General features: G+C 46.4%; 1 protein-coding gene across 4 annotated transcripts in view; it reads left to right on the forward strand.

Annotated features, from left to right (window-relative positions):
* LOC310881383 (uncharacterized protein) overlaps nt 1-19,407 on the forward strand; it is a 289,311-nt gene that overhangs the window by 109,728 nt on the left and 160,176 nt on the right. The window contains exon 8 of one of the 4 annotated variants that reach the window (XR_014572329.1): nt 11,644-14,292. The exons of the other annotated variants lie outside the window; for them this stretch is intronic. The gene's annotated coding sequence lies outside the window, so the exon portion shown is untranslated. Of the gene's footprint in view, nt 1-11,643; nt 14,293-19,407 lie in introns of those variants that run through there. 4 annotated transcript variants of the gene reach the window in all.

The following is a 19,407-nucleotide window of genomic DNA, read 5'->3' on the forward strand; positions in this document are numbered from 1 at the left end:
CTTTCTGTCGGCTCCTCCTATGGGGCTGACCAGGGTAAGAGCATCTCGCAATACACAATGCGCTTGTTTTTCTCCCTAGGGACACGTAGGATAATTTGTGACAAAGGCTTTATACGAGCTTTAGCTGTCTGAATTGACAGGCCCTGTTTCTTCCAAGTATTCAAGGAATTTGACTCGGATCAGAAAGGAAACTCCAGTGTCTCCTTAAGACTAAACAAATGCACGAATTTCTGCCTTACAGTAAGCAGGTTTATTTATTTTCATTGCCATGCACTTTTGTTGCTGTAGTTAGTCTGCTCTTTGTAGAAAAGTGGAGAGACCGTGTGACTGGAAAAAGAGTATGGGAAATGTTGAGCAAATGCATCCCCATATAGGAAGAGAAAACACCCAGCGTAGAGAGAGCTGCCGTGGCTGGAGACGTGGCCTTAGAGTGAGGATCCCAGCTCTGCATCCTTCTTTCTCCACCACTTGCACGTGGTGCTCTGGAGAGTTTCCTGACCTCGCTGAGGCAGAATTTGAGGCTCTTCCCTTCTTTGCTCCCTAAACAACTCGCACTGTGATTTATTCACTGAGGAGTGGATATAGCAGAGCCTTGCTGATGTTCCAGGAGTATAACCGTGTCTCAGATACTGCGAGGGCTTCGTAAGTGTTGGAAAGCTTTTGAAATCTTCAGTGCTTACGTTACAGTAAGTCCTCACAGTGTAGAAAACTCTGCTGGGTCAGTTATTTGGGATACTGGAGCTAATGACATAATCTAGACAGAGCAAAGAAAGATGTGCTGTGTACATTAAGCTATAAGAGTCTGCTTGGTTTTCTCACCATGAAAAACTTGCAGTTTCCTTTCCAACCAGGGCAGCTTTGAATAACGGGCAGAGGAGGGTGGGCAGCAGGCGGCAGGGACGCCGTGCGTGCATTGCACGGGGCTCTGCTGGCGCTGGTCAGCCAAACAGGGGGAACCAGGCGCCCAGCCTGCTGTCATCTCAGCCAGAACGAGCAGAGAATGGCAGTGAAAAGCGAGCCCCCTGTATTTTAACAACTCTTTCAGCCATCAACAAAAATAAAATGGAAGTGGCAATTCTTTTTCCTCTCTCTGAATTACGTGTTGCCCCTTAAACCTTTTTTTCTAAGTCTTTTAGCTTGATAAAATGGGAGCAGACCTTGCCACATACGCTGTGCTGGGACCACTGCAGGTCGGTGTGGTGCATGGAGAGCTGGGGTGTGCGTTACAGGGAGCAAAGCTACTGGGAGGGAATGAGCTGTTTGTTAAAAACTGGCTTCTGCTGAACAGATGTAATAGCTGTCTTCAATGTAATTAATGACTCATTTAGCACGTAAGGGGGATTCAATAGATATTATATTCTTGGCTCTTAGCAAACATTTGATTTCCTGCCATAAGAAAATGTATTAAAAAGCTGGATATATAGCAAGCAGATACAAATTCCATGGCATGGATTCTGTATTGGCTGACATGCAGCGAAGAAAGTAATATCGATGCGGAGACCTCCAAGCGTGAAACCCTGTGAAGAAACCCTACTGCAGAAATTAGTGCTGGGCTCCAATGTGTTGCATCATTTACACACGAACGTTTTTGCAGTTCTCTTTTTGACCCTAAACTAGGTTTTCTAAAATCTGCCTTGCAGAATATGTAAAGGCAGCTTCCATTTTAAAAAACCCCAATGAAAGACAGCAAATAACCGCTACATAGATGTCCCTTACAGTATTTGCAAACCAAACGTTACAGTACTGAGCCTGCTTACAAAGCCATTGCAGTAATGCTGAAATGGAAACAATAATGAAAATCTCTGTAGTGTCACTGCCATAGAGGAGCACAAAACAGTGACCCAGCATTAGCAGAAATAAGAAAGAATGTTCTGTGTTTCTTTCCTTGGGTGACTTCAAGAAATGTTGATAAACCTAAGGATAGATAATATATAAATAACTAAATGTAGTAGATTTAATTAGAGTAACAGTTGGAAAAAATAACGTGAGGCATGCAAGGTTTTCTTTAGATCAAAAAGCTTTAAAACTATACCAAAGTTGAGAACGGTTGGTCTGATTTTCCTTTCACTGAGCAGTTTGGGGTATTGGGGAGGATGTGGTGGTGTCTGGAGCAGGGGGAGGATGTTGAGAGGGAGGAGGAGACAAAGCTGTTAAAACCTGAAGGGAAAGAAAGGAGGAGTGAATTATTGTTCGCATTGGTTATTTGTCATCTTACTGCCATTCTCATCTCCCCAGAGCCCAGCTGACTCTGTTTGCTACCTCCTGCCTGTCACAACAAAAAGCAAGTGGTGTAAATATCAGTGGGAACTTGAGGGAATAAGTACTTAGGCTTTTTTTTAGTGAAGGGCATTGAATGTCTCAGGATGAAAGTCCAAATACCTGTGAAGAGTATTACGGCAGCCATGTAATTGCTACTTCAAAGACTCTTTCGAAGTTATTCAAGTGGAAAGGCAATATGAAATGCAACTTGGCAAGAGATGGTGCAGGTTAGGAAGAGGCATCCAGAAATTTTGAAAAGAGCGAACTGATGCAAACTGACTCCAGTAAAGTCAGTATAGCTTCCTCCACATGGGTACTCGAAGATCTTCTGTCAACAGGTGATACGATGCTGTCTCCAGGAGCATATTCCTCTTGTAAGTGCGTTGTCTGCACTTGGCCGGCAGGTTTGGCTCCCTCACACTGCTTCATCCGGGCTTGCTCTCGTTGCTCCCTTTATCAAACGCTTTCATTCTCCAGGACTTTGTGCAGCTGCTGAATCTGTTGTTTATAATCTGCGTGAGCTCCCAAAAGCGAGGTAAATACAGAAGATAAGGCTGGGTTCTGCCACGCTGAGCTCTCTTAATTTGAACATTTTAGGAGCATGATCTCGATTAGGGTGCGGTCTCTTCCAGGGTGCCGGTTGTCATTGACCCGCGCCCTCCGTGGGACACAGGCTTGTGGAATTGGCTCTTTGAGGAGAGGGGCTCCCAGAAAGGCTTTAAATCATGTAAACCTCTGAGTACCAGTCTGCCAAGGCTCCAAAAGGTTTTATAGGGCAAAACCCCAGAGAAGACGCTTCTCCTCCCCTCTCATTCAGTCCTGCAGCTGTACACCGTCGGTAGCACAGGGGTGAGTGTGCGGGGCAGGCCCCATGCAGCCCAGCTGGCATGGCGCAGGATGCCCCTGCCTTGGTGCCAGGCTTTGCTCTGGCCATTTCATGGTGCTGTCGTGTCCCTGTTAAAGCTGCTGTGGGTGTGGGTGGTGGGACAAAGCTTCCAGCAGCTCCTGCACAGCGGCAGTCTGACCATCAGTGGGCAGGTACAGCGAGCAGGGGAATGGGGTAGAGCTTGTTGCACTGCGTGTTACTACTTCAGGGGGTACAGGATATTATTTCTAAAATTAAGCTTTTAACTGCTGTAGGATTCCTTTCATTCTCACATCCCCCTCTTGAGGAATCTGCCATTATATCCGATAGCCTGTACTGAGCGCAGAGACTTGCTGAATTTTATTATTACCATCCAAAGAAACCATCGGACAGCTTCAAGAATAGTCAAAGTTTTGCATTAAACCTCTGCTAGAATGAAGTTTTGCTGCACATAAAGCAGCACCCCAGCCGGCTGATACTTTACAGCTGACAAAACCAGTCTTTCCCATCTGCTGAAGAGGTGAGCTCAGAAATGCAGAACGCAGATCCCCCCCGGTAGTAAATCACCATGTAGCAGGAGAGAGGCTGCCCTGGGGGATTTAGGGATGCAGCTTTACCCCAGCTGCTGGCTGTCGAGCTAGGAGGGCACCTTGTTAAACACAGAGGGGAAGAAGCTCAAGGCAAAGAAATTATTGTGCTCTAGGTGAGGTGTCTCAAACTTTGTGCAAGCCGTGAGGGTGGGCAGAAATATAAATACTGTTTGTGCAGTCACCAGACTGAATAAGGAAGCCATTCCTTTGACCATAGTAGATTAGATTGAAAAAGAACTCATAATGTAATAATGCACATTTATAAAACGCATTCGTCTTATGGTTTTCTCCTCTGTAGTATTTGCTCAGTTTAGCAAGGTCTTAGACTGATGTTTCAGGTTGGAGTTGCTGGGAGTGGTGTTGGAATGGACAGACGGACGGACGGGTGCCTGCAGGACACGAGCTGGTCACGGCATGGTGCCTCCTCACATCCTTGTCCCAGACTCCTGTGCCCAGCGGTTGTGGTGCTCCCATGTGGCAAACTTTGCTGGAGCCCACCTTTGAGAATTACAAAAGTGACTTTTTTCTGCCCCTTTGACTCTTGGTTTGTGTGCGTTTAGGAAGGTTACACAAGGGAGTGCTGCATGAAGCCATGGATCTCCTTCTCCTGCTCCATCCAGTGCTTCCAGCCTGGAGTGAGCATGATGATAAAGAGAACAGAAATGATTACATTTGCATTAATTATGCTGCCTCTGTAGCATCACTACACTAAGATGGTTCCTATCACTACATTAAGATGGTTCCCATCTTCATACCGTGCAGTGTTCTTGTAAACAAAGAGTAAATAATTCAGCCGATACACTTCTAATTGTATTTTTACCTTCTTTTTCATGACTTGGAAGACTACGGAGCGTATTGTGTGCTCTCGTTGTTGATGGATAATTTCAGTGAGGAACTCCTGGTAGGTAGCTGGTTAGCAAATAGCCTTTTGTGCTTCTATTTGCAAGGCAGGTGGATGGATGCAAGGAGTAGCATTTTGTTAAAAGCAAAATGGTTTTAGACATGGTGAATGTGGTTTTGTTTCTAAGTTATTGTCTCCTTTTTTTAATGCAAACAAGCAACCTCTGATTTTTTTTTTTTAATGCCAGATACCCTCTTTACAAAACCAAAAGACATCAGCACATTAAATGTAGCTTTGTTTGCATTCTGTAACTGATGGACTGTGGCTGGCAATGGCTTTCAGCAGTGTCAGAACTAGACTGGATTTGTCTGGTGCTTTTCATACATCAGTATTTCTTTTCCAGGACCTTGAATCAATCTCTCCCCTGCTATTTATCTTTTCTGGTTGCTCGAGACGAGGGATATACTGCATCAGATCCTGATCTGTAAGATCACACTTGGTGATTTTCAGTAACTCAGGATATTCTTGCTTTTGCTTAAGTCAAATAAGAAGGGGTAATCTGTCATGCTGTGGTATTTGTTTTCCATTTTCTTTGCGTAATGCCAAGGGATGAGGTCGGAGGTGCCTGTTGGTTTGTGTGGCATCCCAGAGCTTCCCACGCAGCTAAAGTTTCTTGTTATGTAACAGGAAATTCTCAAATATGGTAAAAATTCAATTTCTAGCATTTTGGCACATATATAAAAATCAGTATGGTTCCAATTCAGCCAGTATGGTCTCACATATGTTTTTTGTCTCATATTGAAGGAATTTGTACTAATTTGGCTACGTACATACTCCACCCATGGTTTGCATACTGTCTTCATCTTCATGGTAAGGTTTGCCTGTTAAGTAGAAAGACAAAATAAACTAAAGTTACAGAAGCAGAGAAGCAAAGACAAGTGAAAGACTCAATATGTGCAGGTCAGCAAGAGTTTTACTTTAGGGTTGTGGTGTTCTGAGACTACGGTTGAGTGAGAAATGGGTGAGCGTGTTACAGGCAGGGGGTTCTCCTGGGGTTGTTGTTCTGCTGCCAGGCAAACCAGCCTTTCTGTTCCCTTCCTCTGCTTTTATTGTTCGGATATATTGTTCAGCATGATTTTATTTTTGAATTGTACAGCCAGAACAGGAGGGGTCTGTCTTGGTCAAGGCATAGAAACACTATGGAAAAGGAGGATTTGAATTGAGGACTTGGGTCAAGTTTTTTCTGCGACTGAGGTACCTCTTCTCTTTTATCTTTCACCTCATGAATAGTTTCCCCAAATTCATCAGGCAGGTCCAGTCCATTCCTGTAGGAATTAAGCACACAATAGCATTCTCATCCTAAATTCATCCAAATTTTTCCCTGTTACTTCTATTACAACACCTTTGGGACAGCAACTTGGTAAATAAAGAGAAATAACTAGTAGTAGAGCTTGATTTTAACATTGTTAGTTTTTATTTTAGCCGGTTACCTGTAATTCAAGACACCTTTACCATACATGAGGAGATACAGTGGGACAATCGTGGTGGTATTCATGCTGGTTAGTGGAAGAGAATGGTGTTGTAACATCCATAGTGTGACTGCTGTGGTCAGTAGCCTTTAGTTGGCTTTTTACTGTGAAACATTAAGTCATCTCCACATCTTACTGACCTCTGGTTGTCCCTGTTCAAGCTCTGGCTGCTGTCACGTGAAGTTTTGGTTTGTTGCTGGTCTGCAAGAGATGGGAGACATGTCTATACGATGAAAAGAGAGGAGCAGAGCTTTGGCCTCTGTGCCCAGCTCCAAGTCTCCTTCCTGCGTGCAGCAGAAGGTATGCTCTTCCTAGTCCTCAGCTGCCTCGCTTCGTGCTCTTGGCTCCCAGTTTGGCCCCCGCTGGCAGCCCTGTCTCGCTCTTGCTGGGCTGCCACGGCACAAACCTGAGCAGGGTGGAGCGAGTGCCAGGGGCAGGCTGGAAATGCCAGGGGCTGGGTGCGCATGGTGCGTGCCTGCACAGGGATTGTGTGTGGCTTAGATTAATCTGGGGCATGCGCTTGGTTTTGGAGAGATGTGGGGTTTGTACCAGTGGGATGTCACGGCACAGCACATTCTGTGCTGCCTCGGTTAGAGGAGGGAGAAGAAAGCTCTCGGCATCAAATCAAGGCTTGCTCCTGTGCTTTGCTTTTTCACCATTAAAGAGGGGCTTATCTCAGCCCTGGTTGCTGGAAGAAATTGTTATCTGATAGAGACTATGCAAACTCCCCCAGTAAATTGACAAATTATTTGCATCTCAAGGGGTGGGGGGGGGAGGGGGAAATGGGGAAAACAAATTATTGTAACAAAGCCAGCGGAAAGTACTATTTTTTGCTCATGGAAGCTGTGTTTTCTCCCCAGTATGTTTAGAGTTGATTGGGTGAGGTTAATACTCTTTACTAATTAAAGTACTTTGCAAAGTACCTGTCTCAGTCGTGTTCCAGTCTTCATTGCTACACAATGAATGTACAGCTCTTCCTGACATGTTTTCTCTCCTCATTTGTTATTTGGGCAGTGTTAGCCCTCACAAACTGTACGGTCAGTGCCTGTTTGTGCCAGATGCTGCATAAGTGTAGCAGAACGATGCCAAGGAGCTTGCAAATGAAGCGTCCTCATGCTATTGCTGTTGCTCTTTCAGAGAAACCCCTGTTTGAGCTTCCTATAGAAGGAAGCATTTTTCCTTCGTGAGATCCTTACAAACGCAGTCAGTGTGAAGAAGTCTGTGTGCTTGTCGTAGATGAAATTTTTGCACAGACCTGATGTATGAGCAATTTAAGATTTATTAATTCCTTTGTGGTAAATCACAAATTGTATGATTTTTTTTCTTTAGTAGCACTTAATGATCAGTTAATCATTAGCCTGTTTAACACAATAACTCGGTAGTGTTTGCTGCAATCAAAACAGCGACTTAGTTAAAGATTTGTAAATGGCAAGGTTCACACACAAGACTTATGGCAAGGTGTTAGTGATTTCTGTACAGTGGGGATTGGGGATTTCCGTACAAGTCATTGGGGCTTTCTCCGTTGCACACCGAAGAACTTTTCCTCTCCTGGTGAATTACTTGCCCTCCTCTGTGTCGGCGTATTCAGTGGATGACCACCGAACCTCGAGGAGTCTTGCCCTGAGAGGCATCCCACCAGCGTTTATAGGACCACGAGATGATTGGCTTTAGCCAGTATTTGGCCACAATTCAGGTTGGGTAAGTCTGATGTTATCTACCAACCATACAATTCCAGTACCTTCCAGGCTGTACAGTTCTGGTACCTGGTGGGTCGAGCTACGATTCAGGTAGCAGGAGATCCAGGTACAAGTAGGGAGTGCCTCGTCATCCCAACAAACTGCGCTTGTACCAGTGGCAAGAACGTAACCTCAGCTCATCCTCAGATGCGGAGTGGTTTGGTGAAGGGGGCAGCACCACCAGTGTTTTAAGTATCTTTTTGCAGTAGGTGCAATGAAGGTACCTTATTTTTCAAGGTTTGTGCCTCAAAACTGTAACCAAAACTGCTGGCTCAGGCTTTACCTCCGTTGACAGAAGTGCAGCCCGTTTCAGAAAAAATCCTGCATCAAACCATGATTTTGACTTGCAGAGGAAATTCTTACTGCAGGACTGATGTGTTGAAGCTCTCTGACCTCCGGAAGGCACCCTTACCTTACTGTGGGTGTGATTAGCTCGTTTGCTTTCTCAAAGAGACACTCAGAGCCCTGGAGTGCTCTGTCCCTGAGCCATCCAGAGCCCAAATGAGGCCCTCCATAAGCTGGATTTATCCCTATCATACACAAGACCTTTTCCTTGTTGGAAGCATGCTTAAAAAAATTAAACAAAAATTGGGGTTTCCATTTACCCTGCTTCTTCTCAGTGCAGTGTATAACTGCATTGCAGAATTAGTTGCTTGGCACTGCAAATTATACGTGGACCTGTACATAGTGGAGGAAGGTATCTTTTATTTTTAAAATCTTGTTGGTCCTCTCGTATTCTTTTATAAACTTTATGGGAAGAAGGTTTAGAAGAGGGTTTGTGTTATGAAACAAGATCTCTTCATTGTAACTTGTTATTAGGTAATTTCAAAAGTTATTTATATGTATTTGTATATATTATAATATATAGTGTGTGTTTATATATATATTATATACACACATTTTTATATATATATATATGCACACATCTATAAAAATAAATAAAATCTTGGTAAACCCAGGTGAGACAGTTGGCCTGTAGAGCTGCTTTTGAGAAATACGTTGTGGTGTATGGTGAAAGAGCCTGGAGCACAGGTGGGTGCTGTAGCACTCCGAACAGCTAGCTGCTGACACTAACAGAAGCTGTACGTCTCCTGGGGAGAGTGGAGCCCCTCGTCCATCGCAGCCCGCTGAGTCCCGCTCAGCCTCTCGCAGGCCAATACAGGGTACGAGTCCTCTGCGGCTGCTGCAGCGTGTTTCTTTCAAGGAAGCTCTCCCAGCCCCGATATGAAATGCAGCCTTACTTCTGCAAAGCGTTTTGGTTGTCTTCCAGGTACAATAGTGTCTTCATACCTTCTTGTATTTGTGTGTGCAGTTACGCTCGTGTGGTGGCCTCGCTGTCCCAGGACTGTCCGTTCCCTTACTACGCGCTTACTCCACCAGGTGTGTAGCTCAGCCCCGACGGAGGGAGGTTCTGACTCCGGGACCAGCAGCCGTGGGGAGGTGCCGTTACCTGGTCCCAGCCTGGGGTCTCACTTCAGTCTGGTGGTTGCTGCTCCCCGTGAACACACCTTTTTTACCTGGTTGAAGACATTTTGAGGTTACTCTCACCTTAGTCCCTGTGTAAGCCTTGCCAAGTAACTATAGCTGCTCCAGAGTGATGCACAAGTAGCTGAGGCTTCCTCATCCCTGGCACGAACCCTTATTTTTGCCAAGGTACATGGGAACCTTTTATACTCAGAAGAATCTGTCCTTTTGGCACAGACTGAATTCTCCAGTGTGCAGAAGGGGGACTGCCGTCATTTTGTGATGTCTTGTTTGTTTAGATCAGCCCTTCTCATGCTCCTGGGAGTTGATTCTTGCCTTCACACTTGGTCTTTGTGGCTGGTGTGCTGCTCTTACACGGACTGTGTGATGGGACAGTCCAATCTCCTTAAAGATGGGTACAGCGAGTTTCTACATTTTCTCAGCAAAGTCTTTATTTCTTTTTCAGGGGTGTTTGAAATGTAAAGAACCTTTGTTCTTCTCCATAGGATGTTACTGCCCACTCCTGCAGACAGCCACGCTTCAGCTGGCAGGTGACACATCAGCTAGGTACTGGTGGCCAGGGTGAATTTCAGGAAACAGCTGTCTCTTCCATAGCGGTGAACAGTCTCAAAGGAATCGTTTCCTTAAGAACAATGTGAAGGAATTTTGCCATTCTTTGCATCACTTTGCTGAAAGAAACTGCTTTAAAAAAAAAATAAAACCTTTCCAAAAAATTACTTTGGCATTTTTCCAGCGACAGCACTTAAAAGGTTCTCAAGTGTGTGTAAACGTTCTCCTCCTCAGCTGAGCAGGTGCCTTGTCATGGACAGGTTCTCTCTTCCAGCCTCGACCGATAGGAGTGGGAGCCCTCCAGGAGAGTCATGGCCCGTGCCGCTGCAGCTCCTCGCCGCTGCTTTTTTCTGCCTCTGATTGCATAACCCCGCTTGAAGTTAGGTTTTCACGCTGTGCTAGTTGGCATACAGTTCTCGGCTGTGCTTTGTTCAGTGGTGGTTTCAGTTCTCAAAGCTTGTTCCAGCGAGGCAGGCTTGGTGCTGCACCCGCAGACCTCAGGGAGGCCAGAGGGGTCCAGCATCAAGTTCTTCTTCAGCACGGGTGCCCTGGAACTCCTCCGTCCTTGCCCCTGCTGCGCAGCTCTGCAAACTGAAGAAGAGCCTAGCAGCAATGAATCTATCTTTGACGTGTCTGGATCCAACCCAGGCCCAGTTGGCTGAGGGGTTTTCTGGCAAAGTCTCCTTTCCTATCCATATCCATTCTTACGAAGCAAGCTTTCCCCATTCAAATGTTTTGATCTCACTGAAATGTTTCAGTTCAATATTTCTTTTGCAGTGCCATTTTCTGAAAATGAATGTGTTCCCATGGTAGGTTTGAATCTTGTCTAAAATACAGTTTCAACTGGAAAGTGTAGTTAGAAAAATGTCTGCTTCAGAAAGATCCCATTCATTGTCCCAAGACCTGCAAAGCCTCATTCTTTCTCAGATGAGTTTGCTGCTTCCTTCTTGGCACTTTGTAAGAACTCAGCGGACATAGTGGATGGCTTTTAACCCCTGGCCAGGCAACTGCATGGACGTGAGCTCAACCTGGGGATCTTCCAACCACTGGTAGGAGCAGGAGGGGAGTGCTGTGGACCCAGGACTTCAGTTCCACTGTCACCTGAGAAACCCCAAGGGTTTGGAGGCTCCTCTGTCCCTCTGAGCACGCCCAGGTAAAAGCTGAGCAGTCTGTTAAGATATTTCTTGTAATGTGCACATGCAGCTTATCCGTGAGATACTTGCAGTTTGGAAGCTTGACTGCTCTTTGCTGTCAGGAGATTCCTATACAAACTGGGAACTGGTGAGATGCTGCTGAAAGGCCTTGTGTGGGGAAAAGTCGTAATCTCTTTTGGAGCAGAGATACGTGTCAAGGTGGAAGCACTGTGGAGAAAAGAGAGAGGGGAGAGGTATTTGCAAGAGGCAATGTAGAAGATGGTATAAGGCTGGGAAGAGAAAAAAGGAACGTGCCCCGGACCAAAAGCTGGGGAGGAGAGGGGGAGGAGAAGGATCAGTGTAGATTTGTTGCACTTAGCATTAGGAATTGCTACAGAGCATGCAGGTTGTAGTGATTTTCTAATACTGAGTAATATGTCAGAAAGGCTATTCTGGATTTAGACCAATATATACAGTTTCTTGTCTAAGCAGAACCATATGCTCAAATGAGAGATCATTTTATTTTACTAGGATGGACAGTAAGTAGAAACACATTCCAGATTTCATGAGGTTTCTTCCCCCCTTGGCAGCCACAGTGCTGCTTGTGCTTAGTCTATGGTTTTTCAACTGTTTGATAACTGTCCATTACTTTACAGGGCTCGGGATCCGACTGTATCACAGTGTCTATTGAACTGTGACTAATGACTGCATCAGAGAGCTGGTTCACCAGGTCACCCTGGCTGTAGCTGGTAATTGTTAGCAATAAAACAAATCGGGCTGATACGCGCAATATGCCAACATGCTGTACAGTAGAAGACGTAGCTTTTGTGTCTGTCCTCCAGTTAAGGCTTAATGTTCTGCGTTCAGAGTCTGACCTCATCCAAATCCTTTCTGACAGCCTCAAAAGAAAAAAAAAAAAAACACTTTGTGGAATGTGCAAGCTGGTGTTTAATACATGAGCTCTTTGCAGCAGGTTGAGCAATCAGAAGTACATCGATAGTTACACAGTCTGACATCGGTGAATAGTCAGCCCCCCTCCTCCTGTGCAGCCGCTGGTTGTTCTCGTTCCAGCCCTGGGCACGTTTCGGTGTAGTTCCGCATCCACCACCAGCCATGCGACTGTCCCTGGGTGTAACGAGACCTCTTGGACCTGATCCTGCCATGTGACAGACCCTCTGGCCGTTCACCTGGGTATCTCCCTGAGCAGACCGAGGTGTTGGTGTTTCTCAAGGTGCAGGAAATCCCAGGACGTGAGGCCATGCCACTGATCTGCCTGCACAGCTCCCCTGGGTCCTGTGGCAATAACGAGTGGCCATCAAGTGGCATTTAATAGCCACGTCCAGGGATTCCACTGGGCACTCTCAGAAAATCTGCTGACATTGCTTCATGAAGGGGAGGTCTGCTAGGCTTGACTAGCAGCAGAGCAACTCCAGTATGACTGACAAATCTGCATTATATTGGAGGGTCTTAAAAGCAAAGACCTCATCTGTTGCATGGCTGGTGCAGCCTTCTATTACCCACACTCGCAGCAATCTGTTAGTAGTAAGAATGCCAATGTCAAAGCGGATTTAGAAGGGATTTTATTTTTAATGGAAAAAAAAAAAAGAGGGGGAAGCTAAATCAAGGCTATATTGGCCTCAGTCAGGCTGGCAAGTCTACAAAAATACTCACTGAAACATCATTTTGAGTATAGCCTGAAGATGGGCTGCCGACCCCAGGAGCTTTCCGGTGCCTGAATCGGTTGGGGGGACGTGCTGGGGGGGTGTCCGTGGGCTGCTGGGCAGGGGGCTCTTCCCTGGGCGCTGCTGCAGGACAGAGCAGCCCGGCTACTGCTGGCGGCTGAGGGGTCTCTGGGCACACGGGCAGCGAGCGGACTTTTTGTCTCCACTTGGTGAAGGCTGGCTGCTGGTATCTGACAGCAGGCGTAGTCCACAGGCATCTGCAAACAGATTTTCAGTTTGGTAGCTCAAAAAGAGATTGTTTAAAGAGAGAGAGAGATCAAACGAGGGGGAAAAATGTATGTGGTGAAATAACAGGAGAGGATAAATACAACTTGTGGTACATAAAACATCCTCAGGATGTTTTGCAGGCGAGGTATACTCGGAGGTGAGTACCACCAGTGCTGCAGAAGCAACCTCTTAAAGGCAAGCTGGTGTTCCTGAGCTGGGGCCGTGGGCTGGGCGCTTCTCGGGGGTCCCACCTCCTGCCCCCCATGTAGCAGCTTCCCCACATGTCCTGTGAGCTCAAATGGTTCGGCCTTTTGATGCTACGGAGGCAGTTAGCTCTGCTTCAGCTTTTTCCCTGCCCTTTGCTGTGCAGGTATTGCTTAGGAAGAAGGGGGTCATCCCATAAGATTTCTTTCCCTTCCCTTTCATGGCCACCACGTCCACCCCGGGAGGCATTTATCAGTGCCCAGAGCGATGTTTCTCCCCTTGAGCAAAGCGAGCCCGGCAGAACGGGGTTTTATCTACTCGCCGCTTGTCCCAGCGAGGCAACCAGGGCTGTGTGATCCCAGATAGACTGCACAACTGCTTTCAGTTGGAAACTTTTATCTTTTATTATTAAAAACAAAGCATGCCTTCCTTCTGGGGAAATGCTGAAATGAAAATAGAGCAAGGAAAGGTCTGTAGGCTCACCTCTGCTTGGCATGTAGCGTGAAGCAGGGGGTCACCTCTCCTCTGGGTCCTGGACCGGTGCTGAGGCACCCACCGGGTGGGTGAGAAGCCCCCGGATGCTCCCCGTGGCTGTGGCTGCGTGGATGGAGCAGGTACTGTTGGGGAGAGTGGGACATGGGCTGCATGCAGCAGCGAGAGCATCTCCTGGCAGCGATTTCGTCCCCGTGCCGCTCCCTGCTGGCAGCCTTCCTCAGGGCCCGCCAGTGGGGTCGGTGCGATTTGGCCTCGCTGCTGTGGCTGGAGTCACGGATGCTTGCAGGATTTCCCATGGAAGGAAGCTGCAGCAGGAACAGAGTGTTATTTGAAAGTACTTGCAAAATTGGTGCTTTCTCGAAAGAGCCTTATTCAGGAGTTTTTATGGGTATTTCCTTTCTGCTCTGTTGTATATTTGGGGTTTGCGTGTGATGTTAAGAGACTGAGCAGCACCTGAGCATCAGAAGGTCTCCTTGTGCCATGCTCTATCCCGTGGCTTATTGCCGTACCTCTTGGCTACATTGTCCCCCAGGAGATGAACCGATTGCTTTTAGTGCTGCTTTCCACTTGGATCTGTAGGCTTAGTTTTGACTCTTTGGCAAAGCCCCTTTCAGCCTTGCCATGGGAAGTCCCTGTGGCCGACGCATCCTCCGTAACGAGGCTGACAGTCCGGCTGCTGGGAAAAGGTGTACCTCGCTGGAAGTCCTGGGGAGCTGCTCCAGCCACACGAACGCCCCTTTACGGGGCCTGGCTGAGTGCTGCCTCCCAGGGGAGTGGGATTCCTTGCAGAAGCTGTGGTTGAGCAGGTGAGGAGGTTGCGGGTGGGCGGGAATTTCAGAGAGAAGCAAGGGAGCTCCAAAGAGGGAGGACGGGGGGGGTACATTTGCAGGGGGTAGCCTGGGGAGCTCCAGGAGGTGTGAAGGAAAATGCTGCTGCTGCTGCCAGTTCTCTGGCAACGTGATGATGTTGTGTGGCCATTCCCGTGTACTGTAATACTGTTGCCACTTATGGAGAAAACCCTTCCTACTCTGTTCCTTTGTCATCAAAACCAGCTTTGCTTGGGTGCACTAAAAACCCCTACCAAGGGGTATGTGCACTACATATAGACTGTATAGATGGTATATATGCTTGTATAAAAGTACCCTATTAAAACACGCTTGCCTATGTTCATGGAACACCTTTGCATACTTTGAAACAAAAAGTCTGATAATATCTTGAAAATATATACAGAATATTGATTTCATAGCCGGAAGGGTGTTCTTAGGAGCATCACTGCAGGCAGCTGTAGTTTTGGGAAGAGGGATGCATGTTCTGGGGTGCGAACAAGTGATTGTGTCAGTTGTTGGAGCTACTCATAAGCTTACTGCTTTTCATTTACCACGTTTGTACCTGATTGTGTAGTTAGGTCTGTTGTTTTTAGCTCTGTTCATGTAGTGGTCTTATGCATGACAGCAAGTACTGTTACTGATCCGTAACGGTACGAAACTCCAACAAAGATCTGAATCTTTGGAAAAAACATCCAGAATGACACATGTTCTGCTGGGCCAAAGAATTCCATGTATTCAAACATGATATTTTGTCTTTTGTTGTGGCAAGGACCTGCCTTTCGATGTGCTGTTGAACCGTCATCAAAGCCTGGAAATCAGAGTGACATTCCAGTGGAAACCTTTGTAATGCTGCAGCAGAGAAACTTAAATTCAAAGCAGGTCTGTGGACTTGGCATCTCTGGTAATAACAATACAATATGTGCTGAAAGCCGGTCTTGAAGCAGACGGGAACAGGGATTGTGCTTCTGTGGTGAGGAACGAGACCTGCTCTAATGATTTATTCGGTTCTCAATAGAGGGAAATTGTCCTGAAAGTTGTAGGGTTCTCCAGGAAGCGACTGTTTCATATTTCAGCAAAACCCTCCAATGAGCTGGAAGGCCATTTAAAATCGTTTCAAGGAAGATAAATGTTTGTGTGTATTATCTCTAAGTATGGAGATAAACACAGTTGTTCTACACAAATACTGGTTTGACCTCAGATTATTTCATTAGCAGTAGCGCGTAGGGCCGATTACATGCCTTGCAAAGCAGCTGCTGGCTCTTCTGAGCATCTGAAGCTTGTCGTGGGGGCTGCTGCCGGTAGCACACCTTGCCTTTCAGCCCGGCAGGAGCGAGTTCAGATCTTGCTCTCACTTCTCAGTGGCAGAGAAACAGGCACCTCGTCTGCTCTAGAAGAAATCGTAATGCGATTCAGCATGGTCAAAGAGAAGAGCAGCATTTTGAAAATGTGAATAATAGCTTGCATGCCTGCTTCTGGGGGCTTGGCTCAGGTGCAGTGCTCCGTGATGCTAAGTGTGTGCACACAGCAGGGGCTGGAGCCTCCCCTGTCAGCTAATGCCTGTAGGTGCACAAGGCAGAGAGCGGAGAAGTGGAGGCACTGCCACCACCTGCGGTCGTGCACAGCAGCAGCAAAAGTTCCTCGCCTCTGAGCTATCCTGAATGTACTCAGGCAGGTTCCCTGTAACCTGGTAGTCCAGCACTGGTGGCAGGTGATGAACCAATACCTGCGTAATTCCAGAATCCATTGTGGAGTGAAGTACATTGCATGTGGGTGCACACGCGCACCCCATCCCTGGCAGGCACGGAGAGAGCAGCAGAGGCCGCGCTGGCGCTGCCGGGTCGCTCCCTCGCCAGCACCCCCAGCACAGGTACCGCTGTGCGCCGCCTGCAGCCTGCAGGGCTGACAGGGCCTTGCACTAAGGGGATGTGCTTTAACGTGGCATAAAGCTGGGTGTATATATATATATATGTATATATATACAGCCTCGTGGTCACGTAGCTCTTCTTGAGTGCTGTGTTGGCACAGTGTCCGTAGACCGTGGCTGTTGTACATCGAGGTGGAACATCCATACCTTAGGGGAAGGCACTGCTATTTTTGCCGTAGCAGTGTGTGTTTTCACATCAGTCCCAACAGTTTGTGTTTTTAGTGTTCGCAGTCCTAGGTTCATCTCTTTCCGACCACAGAAGCAGCCCCCGCAGCGTGACAGTAGCGTGCCGTGATGTCCGCTGGGGGCCCCGCTCTCCGTGGGGCAGGGGGCCACGAGCTGGCTTTGCATGGAGACCTGCCTGGATTTTGGCAGCTGACCACGGTGCCCAGGGAATGATGCAGCTGTGGGTCATGGCAGGAGTTGCTGGCTGTATCCTCACTGGTTCATTGGTAATACAGAGCAAAGTGAGACGTGCTTCCATGCTTTCTAAGCAGGTGGCTTTCAGTGTCTGTTATCAGTGAATCGTGAGAAAGCCACCCACCAGGCAAAGCACCTTTAGAATTCCTTAAAATGCCCTTAAAGGAAGGTGTTCCCATGGATGCTGCAGAAATATAAGTACAAGAATTAGCCTTGAACATTTTTTTTGTCTACCACTTTGTTGCTGTTGTTTTAAATGAAGCTTTTGTCTCTCGGATAATGTCAGCAGGTCCTGAAACTCATAGAGTTGTCCCGTAATCAGGAGATGTGTTCTGTGCTGTGGTCTTGAGAGCCTACAAAGCATATCTTTCCGCAGTAGAGACTTCCTATCAACAGAAAAAATTGTTTAATGACATGATACAGACATTAAAGGGGCTTTTTAGAAATGCTAACTATTGTCACCATATGTCCTTATTTTATGTATTTTAAAAAAAAAAACAACAACAAAAAAACTTTCCTGCCATTCCTGGAGGCTGGGAGACAGAATCTCTACTGACTTCATATTTTAGTCTGTCAGTAAATACTGGTGGTGAAGCCGAGATACTAAAATACAAAATATTATGTCTTGTTTTGCCATTGTTGGCATTTTGAGGCATTAAGTCTGTTTGTGTTGGGTTATTTGGCAAAACAAAAAGATGCAACGTTGTTCAAAACAGAGAGCTGCTTTCAGACCCAGAGCTGAAACTTGTTTTGTGGCAGTAGTTGTTTTGTAGGGGTTTGGAGCAGAGTGGGAATGGTGAGGATAAAGCACTGAACTTACATTTTCCAGAAAGGTAAATTTTGGTAGGTCTTCCTCCCAGGTGTTCCACATCTTGAGCTGTCCTTTGGGATCTCTGTCACCACCAGCGTGGCACACGGAGTCACCTGCTCTCGGTTCTTCATCTGCCATCTCTTTGGCTGCAGTAAGAGCTAGAAGTTGCTGAGCAATTTAATATTTCCAAATTCTGAATTAGAGGCAATACTGTGAAAAACGTGATGTGAAAAGAGCCTTATGACTGTGTTCGTGTTCTAGCTCCTTATTTGTGTTTTAGCTCCTCACCAAGACTCGGCAGCACAAGCGCTTGTGGTAGGCTGCATTGACCAGGACTCCAGGAACACCATTTCTCAAATTCAGATCACCTGTACTCTTTCTGTTCGCCACTGAAGGAGGCAGATGCCAGCTGACGATGTGCCTCAAGCATTGTAGTTTTGTGTTATAAAGGGAGTAATGCTGGCAATAGAATTGAGAGAGAATATTCCTCTTTCTTACCTGTTGCCCCTTGCCCTTGTTTGGCTCTTCCTGGCTTTGCCTTGTGTACTGGGCTCTGCTCTGCTCATCCCATCATTTGCTGTTCATGCAGTAGGAAAGGATATGTAGCTGTCTATTATTTCTAAGGCAGGGCCTCCTAATTCAGTCTTAAAACAATGTTTTACCATCATTTACTATAATTTTTTATTGTCTCTTCCCATTACTTTCAAAATCAAAACTAGAGGTAATTGCATAGGAAGGCCAGTGGGTTATTCCAGCTTGCAGTGCCCATGGTTTGGGAAGTGTGCTTTATTACTGTATTTCTACACGTGTCAGTAAGTAGTTACAACTGTTTTGTCTCTTCTTATCGTAAACATTTCAGTGCAAGTACCTGGGTCTTGTTCTGTGCTTTTACGGTACCAGTACGTATGGTAGTAAGCCCCCGTAGACATTTGAAAGCTACCTTCAAACGCAGCGTAAGCCATTAAAACTCAGAGGACCAAGGTGTGCCAGAAATTTAATTTAATGAGATTTTACATAGGAAGTTAGAAAAAAAGCTGGACTAACATGGCATTTACCTGCTGTAAAACCAGGTTTCTTTAGGACTTCAAATACTTTTTTTTTTTTTTTTTTTTTACCCCTCGCCAAGCGCTAAGTTTTTGGATGCAAAGCATATTTTATCTGTTCAGCCTTCTGAGTGCATGGCTTGAAACAATCAAACCCAACGTGCCTCTTGGTACCTGTGAATAGATATTCCTGTGCTTGATCCCAGTGTGCTTCAAATGGAGCACTGAGTCCTTCGCCCCAACACGGACAGCTAGCTGGGGTCACCGTCTTCACTGCCACGAGGTGTTGTGGGTGCCAGGTATGTCCGTGGGCTTCGTGTCAGCATATTTAGGTGAGAAAAATCCAGTGGGGCACTCTGAACATGCAGTCCCACAGCCACACGTTTTGGGAAGTAGCAAGAGTACATCAGGAAAGCAGTGGTAGGTGTTTGCCTTGTTCTTATCCTCGCCCCTATAGATGCTGCAGTAGCGAATCCTTCGCGGGGGGAGATGATCCTTGGTCAGGCTGTTGCTCTTATCTTCATCTGCTGAAAACAAGATTGTTCTTCTAAGCTATTCTTTCTGAATTTCAAAGGGTTGACAGACAAGTGATGAGTTTTTTTTTTGTTGTTGTTAAAGTAAAAATGCATTTCAGAGAAGGTGATTAAACAATACTTCTGCCAGTTGCCTTCAAACTTTGCCATTACTAGCGTTCAGGTGTTAGGGTTACATTTCTTGTTAAAGCCTGCAAGTAGCAGCACAATCTCA

Source organism: Anser anser, assembly GCF_964211835.1.
Source record: "Anser anser genome assembly, chromosome: 14".
Taxonomy (NCBI): domain Eukaryota; kingdom Metazoa; phylum Chordata; class Aves; order Anseriformes; family Anatidae; genus Anser; species Anser anser.